This window comes from Aethalodelphis obliquidens, unplaced genomic scaffold, assembly GCF_003676395.1.
Source record: "Aethalodelphis obliquidens isolate GAN/ISIS:26980383/991018 unplaced genomic scaffold, ASM367639v1 scaffold26, whole genome shotgun sequence".
Classification (NCBI taxonomy): domain Eukaryota; kingdom Metazoa; phylum Chordata; class Mammalia; order Artiodactyla; family Delphinidae; genus Aethalodelphis; species Aethalodelphis obliquidens.
In genome coordinates, this window is record NW_020837970.1 from 7,662,943 (window position 1) to 7,676,342 (window position 13,400).

Consider the following 13,400-nt stretch of genomic DNA (forward strand, 5'->3'; position numbering starts at 1 on the left):
GAACTGGTGTCCCCTGCACTGGCAGGTGGATTCTTAACCACTGCGCCACCAGGGAAGTCCCTCTGCTTCTTTAACAACCGCAGTTTTCTCATTTGTGATACTGCAGGACAAATGTAAAGATTAGACAAAGTATAAAAAGTGCCTGGTGTATTGTAGGTGTTGAAAAAACAGTGGCTATTTCATTGGCTTTTTGAGTTCTTTCAGCATCTAGCTCTGCTGAACTCATGGTACGGTTTCAATACACACTTGTTGAATAAAGGTATCATGACCCAAACCACACAGAGTACTCTGTGTGGTCAAACCACAATTTGTTTTGTTTTCAGATATTTTCAGGGAAATGTCTGCAGTGACTTCAACCTCTCTTTCCCAGCTGTAACATATACTTTTAGTCTCAATTCATTCTCTACAAGGCATCCAGAATATCTTTCTATGAAATAGTTCTGATTACATGACCCCTCTCTGGAAACCCTTCTTGGTAGGTAGGGTCTGACTGACCTGACAGCCAATTGCCCACATCTTTCCCTTCACTCCCACCTTGCACCACTGCCAATCATACTCACGCCTCCATATGCCTTTCTCCACGCTGCTTCCCTGCCTGGAATGCCCTTTCCCACCTTCCTTAATAGTGAGTTTCTCCTCGTCTTTCAATCATCAGAGCAAATATTATTTTCTCATGAAGGAAAACCTTCCCCAAGCCCTGCAGGCAGATTTGGTGCTAATCTGTTTCTCTTGACGTTTTTAATGTCCTTCTCCTCTCTCAGTTATCACCTTGCATCGTTATTCTTTTATTTGTTGGTCTCTGCAACTAGGCAGGAGCCCCTGGAGGACAGGCATTTGGTTGTTACTGGTTGTGCCCACACTCTTACCCAGTACCTCTTACTACTGGATTTCTCTCCATAAAACATTACCTTGTCCTTATTCATACTTAAACTTACCTGGCAAAAACTAAAAGGCTGATAGTATCCAGTGTGGTTGGAAATGGCTGAAATGGAAATGCTTATATGTTATCGGTGAGAAGGCAATTTAGCGGTATCTATCAATATTTAAAATGTTCATACCCTTCGATTCAGTGATTTTGCTTCAAGAAAGCTATCCTGAAAAGGGTGTCATACATGACCACAACATATGTGTATAGGATTTTTATTGTAGCGTTATAAGGTTGATATGCCCTAAGTGCCCATCAGTGAGGCTATTACCGACTGAAGCTATATCAGTATGGACAGTTTTCAAAAATATAGAGTAAAACAGAAGAGAAAGCAGAATGTGAGTGTAAACCTGTGTCTGTTGGCGTGCTAAGTTATTACAATACTGATATATAAAACATTATGAAAACAGATCTGGCTACACATATCCACCTTATCATGATCACTCTTATATTAAATTGCTGAGATATTGGGATGCTTCCTGAGCCATCAGAGTAGCATCTTAGGTCTTACCTCAGTACATTTTGTTGCATTTTTATGGTTTGGCAAGTCAGAGGATAAATATTTCAAACTCTCTCAGCCTCTATCATTCCTTCAAGCAGCATTTTCCACAACATATATACAAATATTACTTAGGTGCTAAGTGTCTGGAAAAATCCTAATTCTGTAATAAAAAATATATCTCTTAGCCATAAGAGTTTGCTTAAAATAGGACAGTATTTTTCATAAAATAAAATGTTTAGTGAGTATGAAAACACACATAAAGATAACTATACTTCAAATGTTTTCATCTTTATTAAATGTCTACTAGATACATTTTGAGTGTTTCAATATTTTTATACTTTAAAGACCTTACAACTCCTGAGTTAAAAAAAGTCAATTAGACTAATAATACTAATTTGACTCTAGTTTTAAGTTAATAGCTATGTATGTACATTTACATATTTATATATGTGTGTAGGTGTATAAAAGTGTATATACACACACATGCAAATATATGGAAGGATATAGACCAAGCTGATATTGATTAGCTCTTGGGAAAGAAAATTGGTGTGTATGTGTAAAGGAGAATGCTTACCTTTTATACACTTCTTTATATTATTTGATTTTTGTTAACAATGAATACATATTACTTCTATAATTTTAAACATAGATGAAAAAATAAATAGTGAAAAGAGGGCTTCCATCTTACACACTAAGATTATAACAGCTTGTGGCAGGCTCTGGGGAAAACTTCAATCTTCTTAATGGTATTTTTTCAAATATATTCAAGAAAATACAATTAAAAAACTATAGAGTAAAAGTTGGATATCACAGCACCCTCTGCAGAAAACACTCAATACAGTAAAATTTCATTTGATTTTTTTTAAACCAACATTTCTTTTTTTTTTTCTGGCCACGCCGCATGGCACATCAGATCTTAGTTCCCTGACCAGGATCGAACCTGTGCCCCCCACAGTGGAAATGCAGTCTTAACCACTGGACCTCCAGGGAAGTCCCTCATTTGATTTTGATTCCTCGAATCATAATTTATGATAATATAACTTAGGTAGGGCCAAAGCTTACACAGTTCATATACTATATAGAAAAAATAAAAAGGTTTGCTAAGCAAGATAATATAATAAATAAGATACCTCGTGGCATGAGGTTTATGGGAAGGGTAGAATAGACTTCTTTATTCACGTAACCTTTGTCTTATTTGCAGTACTTCTTTATCCCATGGCACTATGGCTGTTTACGTACCAGGCTGTACCATTAGACAGGGAGCTCCCTGTTCGTCTTTGCAACTCCAGCACCTCGCCCAGTGTGGGCCCATGACAGGCTCTGCATCTTTAAAGCCCTGACTTTGCTGGACTGTACTCTATCGCTGAGTCCTGTGCTAGTCATCATCAACCCCAGGAAGCAGAGGTTTTGGTCTGAGCTCCTATCCTAATTGAGTTTACTTGGACAAATTACCCAGGATCTATGATTCTGTTTCTTATCTGGAAAATGAGGGGCTTTGACTAGAAAATCTTCAAATTCTCTTTTAGCTCTAAAACTCAATCCTTAATATTCAAATGTAACTGATTTAGGCACATTAATGTCTATAGGCACATGGATGTTACTAAACGTAAACAGGTCTTATCTACTCATTAAAACAGACCCAACAGGGCTTACCTGGTGGCGCAGTGGTTAGGAGTCCGCCTGCCGATGCAGGGGACACGGGTTCGTGCCCCGGTCCGGGAAGGTCCCACATGCCGCGGAGCGGCTGGGCCCATGAGCCATGGCCGCTGAACCTGCGCGTCGTCCGGAGCCTGTGCCCCTCGAGTACTGCAAAAGACAAACAAACAAACAAACAAACAGACCCAACAGGACTTCTAAATGGAAATACGTTGAATAACAAAATTATATCTCTTTGCAAGGAGATCAATAGATTATTTTTATTAAATACAACTGGCCAACTTCTTTCTCTGCATTCCATTTTTGTAGTTGGGAAGAATACCCCTTGCATAACTGAATATATCCATATAAAGTTGTTGTTTTCATTCAGAGTCTTTGGGTCATGAGACCCTAACATGTTTTTAGTCCCTAAGTTATTCAAATGTATAGCTGTGACTGAAAAAATCACTTTAAAGTAAAATAAGTCTGTTAGAATATTATCAAAATAAAATAACAGGCAACTGTTGAATATCTCTAATGTTGCAAAGGAATTTAGATTTCTAATAATGTGAACCTGTGATAACATACTCAGATAACTAGATATGGGGATTTACATTGGGGATATACAGATGCTATCAGCATTGATAAGGCTCAAAGAGTCCTCCCCATTTTGTAAGGGGACATTGGCAAAGAGCAAGCAGTATGAAGCCGGTTCTGCAACCCAAGAGGCCAAAGTTGGAGCAGGGATGCTATGGGTCATCAAAAGTTGGGGGAGAGCTAAGCTAGGTATCAAGGGGGAAGGTGAGGACACTATGATTTGTTAAAAATTTCAAAGGACAAGGGCAAAGTCTGAACAGGAGATAAGGCCAAGGTTCTGCAGCTGGAACGACACAGAAGAAGTAGGAGGAGATCAAGAAGCGTGGTAGACAGGCTGCAGGTGAGGCTGAAGTGGCATCCACTTGCCTCTGTGGCCCAAGCTCATGTAATACCTGGGGGTCAGTCTTGGTTAACATGAAGAGCAGACACGGCTGCTGAACTGTCTCTGCCATTGCTTCAGCCAACAATGCAAAAAAGGAGAACAAGAAGGAGGAGAAGAGGAGGACGATGACCGTGGAAGAGAGCATTGTGAGGGAGGATACTGTGCGACTGTGACACAGAGAGAAAGGGACTGACAGTCTGTACTCCTGACCTAGGCATACCTATCATCTCTTATCATCTCCACCTTAGTCTCTGCATCTGGGAACTAGGCATTTTAGCCCAGATCTTCTGTGAGGCTTTTGCCAGCTCTTAAATTTATAAGACCTTGCTAAAAACAGAGTTTCAAATTCTGTAAGACTCCATTAAAACAATCACTGAAAGATTCATAATCCGACTTTATTATTCAGGCAGTAGAATTTTGGTTCAACGCCTCAACACTTTGGCATCTGGTTTTCCTGGGGCCCTTGATAAGAATTCCTGATTGCTTTCTAACAGGGTGGATCTCAGGACTGTGTTAGAAGCAAAAGGCAAACAGATGGGTGAGCTGCTCTAATCAGCTCTAGTTGCAGTTTTTTCCTTTTGTCTTTTCAAATGAGAAGTTAGTCTTCCCCAAATCCCAACGCTCCACTCCCTAATTTGGAGATAAACCAGATGATTTCACTGGTCTTTTCCCTTCTCTGGTTTCTATGACTCATCAACTACAGCAACCAGGGTGGGGTTAAAAAAAACAACCCTAATATTCAGGTTATGCCACAGCTCAAAAGGAAGGAATCTAAGAAAAGCTGTTAAGATTGTAAAACAATGAAAAAAAAATATGACTCACAACACTCCTAACTTGTTAATCTTTCCCAGGAGGTTTCCCTATATCCGGTGCCCCCATCTTTTCTCTTTAATTATCAATTACATGAATGTTTTGTTTATTGTTTTACACATATTTTTCTATGAAATTAGTAAAATGCTTAATCTAGTATAGATAGAAGCCTACTTGATTTTGATCACTCATGTCCCTGAGAAAGCTACCAGTATCTATCTGACTATAGAAATCAGGGTAAATTCATTTAATTTAACCAACATTGAGCATCCACTATACACCAGGTACTAGGGTAAGACTGCATAGCAGATGTGTAATAGGAGAAAACACATTAACTCTAACTTCAAGATCTGGTGGAGGTAAATGAGTAATTGTAATTTAACAAATGTATCAGAAATTAAATCAAAATGCTAGGGGAGCCCAGCAGCAGTTAACCCTTAGAGGAAGGAAGTAAGACAGTCCCTCTTGGTCAATGCATTCACAGTTACTCATAGCTATTTGAAGTCACTGTGCAATCATAAAACAGGAAATGTACCATATACCAAAGTATTCCATATCCATGGGAGGCGTCAATGTAGAGAGATGTGGCTGTTAGTTTTTAAAAATTTCATTCCAGGGACTTCCCTGGTGGCGCAGTGGTTAAGAATCCGCCTGCCAATGCAGGCGACACGGGTTCGAACCCTGGTCCAGGAAGATCCCACATGCCGTGCAGCAACTAAGCCCGAGCGCCACAACTACTGAGCCTGTGCTCTAGAGCCCGCAAGCCACAACTACTGGGCCCACGTGCCACAACTACTGAAGCCCGCGCACCTAGAGCCCACGCTCTACAACAAGAGAAGCCACCGCAATGAGAAGCCCACACACTGCAACAGAGTAGCCCCCATTCACCGCAACTAGACAAAGCCCGTGCACAGCAACGAAGACCCAATGCAGCCAAAAATAAATAAATAAAATTAATTAATTTAAAAAAAAAGAAAAAAAATTTCATTCAATTATAAAAACTTGTAAAGAGGATTAGTCACTGGAGAAGGTGTATATTTATTTAATGGCACCATTGTCTAAACTGTGGAAATATTTTTGGAAATTCTCCACTTAAGTATTTCCCTCAGAGCCTAAGGCAAATCCTGGTCACTTGGGAGGAGTTTTGAGGAACAGCTAAAGGACTCTGAGACAAGGTCCATGACTAAGAGAGCAAAAAATAGCAGGAGGAGAGAATACCTCCAACTAGGATTAAAAACACATGAAGGCGTGATCGGGTCCTCGTTTGATTACATGGTTCAATGGACTCAGTAGCACTTTTTTTCTAGTTTTAAGGAAATTTGATTGTTCTGATATGAGGTCTGAAGAGGATATCTATCAGCCCAATAAAGTTTTCAGAGTTCCTGAGATGCTAAATATTCAAAATTATGTAATACTATTTAAAAGTAATGTTTTTGGTGAAAAATGTCCAAAAATATACTGGATTGAGGTGGAATCTTCAATAATGACACATCTATGGATGAGGTACTTATATAACAAAAAAGATTCTCAAAAACCCAATACTCCCATGGGCAAGGGAATAGCCAAGTTTGCTGCAGTTTCCAGTGAATGACATCAGCCTCCTGTAAGTTTCCAGCAAAATGAATTCAGTTAATACCATCAGTCCCTTTCCCCTTCCAGAGCCAGTGGTATGCATGTAGGCATTCTGGAGAGCTGGAACAAACCTAGACAGAACCCCAGAGGAAAAGGAAAAGGCACAGAGTTGGTGGATACAGAGCTGCCCCAGAGACCTCTACCAGCCAGTTCTCACAAAGGTTGACTACTCTCCTGGAGCTGCAGTTATTCTTCCTTCATAAACAGAAATCATTTCTCAGAATTGTTAATATTGCTTTTGCTAGTCTTTTAACAAGTTGGTCTATTTATAAGTTAGGAACATAAAAAGAAGAATCATCCACCTTGTATTGTTAAAAAAAAAATACATGAAGCATGAACACACTTGATATCAAACTGAAAAGGAATGGGGGGCGGGGGCATGTCCTGAGACCCACATGGGTTAGCAGTGTTGGTCTCCATATTATTATTAAGTTTTAGCGGGTTAAGGTCAATTTTCTCTCTCTCAAGGCTGTAGTATCCATTTTAAACGTTTAAACATTAACATAAATATCACGTAAACATTGAAACGTTCTGGGGAGGAGGTCATGCTGTGATATACACAGATTCTCAAGTCCCTGAGGGAGGGCAACTTGGGCTTCAATTTGGGCACTGCTGCTTGCCTCACTTTCTTTTTCTTTCCTAGACTCCAGACTCCAAGCTTTAAAAGGTTAGGAGAGTCCAGCTAGGTAAAAGTAACATTTAAAGAGTTAACCATCCTTTATTAAGCGACCTTCTTGGGAGGATACTACCTTTTTTTTTTTTTGCAGATTTAGAATCCACTTCCAAGTGATACAACTGGAATTTGATTCCCCAAAGAACAACTTTTGTAAAGGAACCCTTATCCCATTTAGCTTTGAGCCCTAGAGGAAGGAGAGGCATCTGACTTACCTTGTGTGAGGATCTGTAGTACTTATTATCCATTTCTGACGTGTCCAACTCCAGTAGATTTAAGATCTGCACCTTCTATCTCATTGGTTCGGCCACATTCTCACAAATCTGGCAGGCATATTTGGTACTGCAGAAACAAAAGTGAACAGACTGCCGATTAACGTTGATCACCATAACCTCAGGTTTAGACTGAGGTCTAAACCTTTGATTCCCTTGATTCCCCCACCCTCAGGCTTCCCTACTGTCCATTCTGCCTCCCAATCTATCTGACATATTACTGCCATACTTTCCATTATAGAAGTTTAATCATGTTGCCCACATCGACTGCCACCCTCATTAAAAAGCTTTTGATTACTTCCCATCTCAAGACAATACCCTCTGTTTCTGAGAAGGCACTCTAAGTTCTCCCAAGTACACTTTCTTAGGTTCCTTTTGGTCTCTTCACCGTAGTTACCCTGGGCGGGCCTTAGGCACCCTGGATATCCTGCCATTACAACATGCTGTGCATGTTTCTATCTCTGCAGCATAGATCATACTTTGTCCCTGAGCTTGAAATTTCCCTTCCAGTCTGACAAACTCCTTTCAAGTTTTAACTCAAGTGACATCTCCAATTGATGTGATCTGACAATTCTTCACATTTATACAGTGACTTGCAGTTTAAAAAGAACTTTTATATCCATTATTTATTGGAAGGCCACTAGAGCCTGTAGAATATGCTGGGAAGGCATCAAATTCTGGATTTTACAGTTGAAAAGACCCAGGCTCAAAGAGGGGAGAGAGACAGCCTTAGCAAATGGTGGAGTTGAGACTAACTCAGTGCTCTCTGCTACCCCCTCATCGCTTGCCTCTTCCAACAAACTCTGGACTGGCTACTTCTAAGACTCAGCCTCTCTTACCTCTCCAAGTTGCAGCTGACAGTCTTTAACATTCTGAAGATTTCCCCAACTGCTGGACGTGAATTAACTCCAGCAGGGGCTCCTGGGAGGCAGAAGGCTTGGCTGACAGCAAACTCAGCACTCCCTCATATGCAAAATGACACTTTGGCCTTAGGCACTTAGTAAGGTACACAGTCCTTGCTCCTTAAGAGTAAAAGTTTTCAGGCACTGGAGTGTAGCATTAAAAAAAGCCAAACTGAATTAGGGACTGACCTACCACTTTATTAGCTTCCCAACATACACACATATACAAAGACATTCAAGCCTGATGCACTGTGATTTCAGTCTCCCTCACCCTCTTCCCGAACTCAAAAGAACTCATTGTATAATTGGACAGAGACTATTTCCAGCTGCCCACTGCGGCACTTGGGAAACTATAATTTGCATCACTTTTAGTGGGGCAGAGGGCAGATAATATACTTGTGAAATGTATTCAATTATTTATTTTTCACATTAGTAAAACTGCTGTTTGCATATTGTTGGGACCCAAGACTAGCGGAACATAAAACACAAACTCCATAAAATACATTCTATTTCTTAGTTTTATAGAAATGTTAACTTTCTCATTCAATTAAACAAAGAGATTGTAATCACTTTATTACCTATTTCGGACTCATTTCTCACTTTCAGTTGAAAACTTTCAGGAGTAAATTTAAATATTGTCTCATGGAGGATGATGCAGTCAGTAAGACTGTTCCTGGACACAACATCCTATTTATTTGCAGTCCTATCTAACAGGCTAAAATCAAAATACCTTCCTTACAGTTTAGTTTCTGCAGTCTAAGTTGGGCAGAATTTTGTTGAAAGAGCAGTTTGCAGACTGGGGAGGAGCTGAGTTTACTTGGCATTCACACAACCCCAGAGCTGTGGAGCAGGCTTCTTTTCAGCATGCTGGTGACTGGACATGGGTCTCACTCTTTGACAAGGGAAGTTTGTTGTTTTTTGTTTTTCTGCCACAGAAAGAATCACAGATTACATATTCATGTCCAAACAAGTTTTGGGTGCTAGATAGAATGTTTTTAAGAGGTTTTAAATACAGTGTCTTCCAAATTGTTAAATCTAACCTGAATTTATACTTACCTTGTTGCTCTTAAATGACATATAGTAACATTGTGAGCTAGACAGTATTGTAAAAATGTATCCAAAACATGGAACTTCAGTCTTTCTGGATAGGTGACTGGCATGGCCTTTAATAAGCACAAGTTTTAATTTTTATTATTTATTTATTGCTTGCTTGCTTGCTTGTGGGATCTTAGTTCCCCGACCAGGGATCGAATCTGGGCCCTCAGCAGTGAAAGTGTGCAGTCCTAACCACTGGACCACCAAGCGTTTCCCTAAATACAAGTTTTTAAATTTCTTTTCTTGTGCAGGGCTCATAGCTGCCCATAGACTTGCCCTTATGAGTAAGGGATCTAAGACTGAGCTAGAGACAACTTAGCCGCATGCTGGTATATGGCGAGGTATCAGCACAATTTAGGTGTTGATGCAGCATCTGGAGGCTGCCTCGCCCTGTGCTTGGTCTTGGGTTAGACACACAGCTGTATAAAAACATAATTGTTGCCTGTGAGGAGCTTACGGTCTGTTTAGGGACTTTTGCAAAATACTTGAAAGAGAATAATATAGGTAACAGCTGACATTCAAAATTTGTGGTATTATAATAAGTACAGTAGGAATTTAAAGCAGAAAAGTTTTGTTTTTAGGGTTTTGAACTGTAAAGAAAATTTCATGCCCGGGACCCTAAAACAGGAGTGCCTGATTCCCCCACCACTTCATTTAGATTCTTCTGTCTTTCTGCCTGATTGATTATTCAATCTAATAGACTTTTCTCTTCAGTCTTCATCCTCCTTGACCTTCCTATAATACCTGACACTGAACAACACATTTTTCACAAACTTTTCTTTGTTTTTAATTAATTAATTTTCTATTTATTTCTGGCTGTGTTGGGTCTTTGTTCCTTCATGTGGGCTTTCTCTAGTTGCGGTTAGCAGGGGCTACTCTTTGTTGCAGTGCACAGGCTTCTCATTGTGGTGGCTTCTCTTGTTGCAGAGCACGGGCTGTAGGTGCATGGACTTCAGTAGTTATGGCACACGGGCTCAGTAGTTGTGGCATGCAGGCTTCAGTAGTTGTGGCCCACGAGCTCTAGAGCACAGGCTCAGTAGTTGTGGTGCCCAGGCTTAGTTGCTCCACAGCATGTGGGATCTTCCCGGACCAGGGCTTGAACCCGTGTCCCCTGCATTGGCAGGCGGATTCTTAACCACTGTGCTACCAGGGTAGTCCCTTCACAAACTTTCTATTCTGAAATAATCTCAAATTTATAAAGAAGTTGTAGAAATAGTACATATAGCTCCTATATACCTTTCACCAAGCCACCCTGTTAACGTTTCTCTGCCCAAGTCCTCCAATTTGAGACTAAGTTGTAGACGTGATGTTCCATTACCAATTTTTACTTCAGTGTTTATTTCCTAAGTACAAGGCATGCTCTAACATAACCACAGCAAAGGAAATTAACATAGATACATTACTACCATGTAATCTACAGACTCCAAGTTTTGCTGGTTGTTCCAATAAGTCCTTTACTGGACTATACATACAAACCAGGATTATGAGTCCCATTAACTTAGTCTTTAAGTAAAACAGTCCTCCAGTGTTTCTCTGTCTTTCATGATCCTGTCAGTTTTGAAGATTGCTGAACAATTACTTTACAGACTATGCCTTTGCGTTTCTCTGGTATTTCCTTATAACTTACGCATATTTGGCAGGAACATACCACATGTGTTCTTCTTCGTGCATACCTAGAAACACACATTGTTAATTTGTCTCATTACTGGTGATATCAACTTTAGTTACTTGGTTAAAATAGTTTCTGCCAGGTTTCTTCAGCATTAACTGATAAGCATGTTATACTTATTAATAATAATAACTATCTGGCAGTGAGGTTCTTTAAGACTATGAAGTATTCCTATTTGCCATCAAATTTTCACCCACTGCATTTATCCTTTGATGATTTTTAGCTTTATTATTATTATAATGGTTGCAAATTGTGACTTCTCTAATTCCATCATTCTCTCTAGATTAATTGATTGGCATTCTACCACATAATATTCTCTTTTGCCCCATTTTTAAATTCACTCATATCTGTATGAGCTTGTGGACTACTATTTTACTCAAAGGATTTCAATCTGTTACTCTCATTATTTCATGCTCAAACTACAACCGACCTGGGAACTCCTTTAAGCTAGCTCCTGTGTTCTTTTGACATGCACTCATCATTCGTTGAGCATTTTCACACTTCCAGGTTCATCTTACAGCTTCCCTTCCCCATTCTTGGAATTAGTAATTTCTCCAAGGAGCCCCAGTTTCTTTAAGTGAAGAATGGGACTTGGAAACCAAGATCTGGGTGCTGGTGCTAGGTGTGCTCATTACTACTAGAGTGCCATGCTTCTAGACCCTATCAGCAGAATTAGGAAATACGTATGCATATGTACACACACACATCTATGTCTCCATCTCTCTATATATTAAGTACCATGATTTCATTTCCAATTCCAAACCAATACTACAGGGTTTATTCTTGCCTTCCTCTTTCCCATTATTCTCAATGTATTTATTTGTTCAATTAATCTGGTATGTAACCAAACTCCTAGCCCCTTGACCCAAATAAAGCGGAAGTGGAAGAAAAAGAGTTAAAAAAAAAGCCATCTTGGTTGCAGAAATGCCCCAATTTTTTGGTATGTCAGCCCAAAGGTGGGTCCCCACCTTCCTGTTTTTTTCTAAGTTGCAGACCCACATTTTCAGTCTATAGGTTCTGTAGGATATCACCTTAATTGTACTGCCAACATTTGGTTGAAAACATAACTAGTTGTCTGTTCACCCCATCCATGTTCTCCGATATTTTCATACTGTAAAATAGTATGAAGACTTTTTCCTTTCTAAATAAACCTTTATATTGTAATTCCTAAAACTGATCATGTCATCTTGCTCAAAAAGCCTTCAATAAATCTTCATTGCTTTTATTGATTGATTGATTGATTTAATAAATTTATTTATTTTTGGCTGGTTGGGTCTTTTTTGCCACGTGCGGGACTTCTCTAGTTGCGGTGAGCCGGGTCTACTCTTCGTTGTGGTGCATGGGCTTCTCGTTGCCGTGGCTTCTCTTGTAGAGCACGGGCTCTAGGCGCGAGGGCTTCAGTAGTTGTGGCACACGGGCTCAGTAGTTGTGGCTCGCAGGCTCTAGAGTGCAAGCTCAGTAGTTGTGGCACACAGGCTTAGTTGCTCCACAGCATGTAGGATCTTCCCGGACCAGGGCTCGAACTCGTGTCCCCTGCATTGGCAGGCGGATTCTTAACCACTGCACCACCAGGGAAGCCCTCTTCATTGTTTTTAGAATCAAATCAAACTATCTGGAAATAACAGTCAATACCTTCCGCTATCAAGCTTTAACTTACCTCTTCAACTTCATCTTCCATTTATCATCCTTTACCTCCATGCTTATTAAATAAGCATATTCGTTATTTCCTAAAACTAGCTCTTTTCATAAGAATTTCCCTCATGCCCTAATGCTTTGCTTCCTTTTAATCCACATTGATATTTTACTTGTCTTTCAAACACAGCTTAAAAGTCATTTCTACCATGAGTTTCTCTTTACTTCCATGTATCCCTTTTTCTTACGCCCTTCACTATTACGTCACTTGAATATTCTGCTCTGTATTATAGCTAATTGTGCATACCTATCTCCCCAACTAGATTAGGTAATACCCTTAAGGCAGAAACCAATCTTATTTATCTTTAAATCTCAAGAGACTGGTATAATGTATTACAATAGATGCTCAAATACACATTATCAATTCAAAAGAGGACAGGCAAAGTTTTGAGAGGCATGAATAAATGCAAGCAGATGTAGCTTTACTGTAAAAGCATGCAGGTAGGGACAAGAATGGCTACTTTTTCTGTTGGTAAAGCCTGACTGGAGCAGATGTTGCATTAATGCAGGGCTTGGGAGAGACCTGAGACCCATGGCAATGGTGTGGCACTGCCTTACTGGAGTGTGCCTTTTAAGACTAACATGCAAAAGGGAAGGAGTAATTCAAGCCACTA

At 39.9% G+C, this 13,400-nt stretch overlaps 1 long non-coding RNA gene across 1 annotated transcript; it reads right to left on the minus strand.

Moving 5' to 3' along the window:
- On the minus strand, nucleotides 1-10,288 carry LOC113629081 (uncharacterized). The gene is made up of 3 exons (XR_003436376.1): nucleotides 8,268-10,288; nucleotides 7,372-7,498; nucleotides 1-1,587 (listed from the first exon to the last, which is right to left on the minus strand). It is a non-coding gene; the product is annotated as an uncharacterized LOC113629081 (long non-coding RNA).
- Between the last annotated feature and the right edge of the window lie 3,112 nt (nucleotides 10,289-13,400).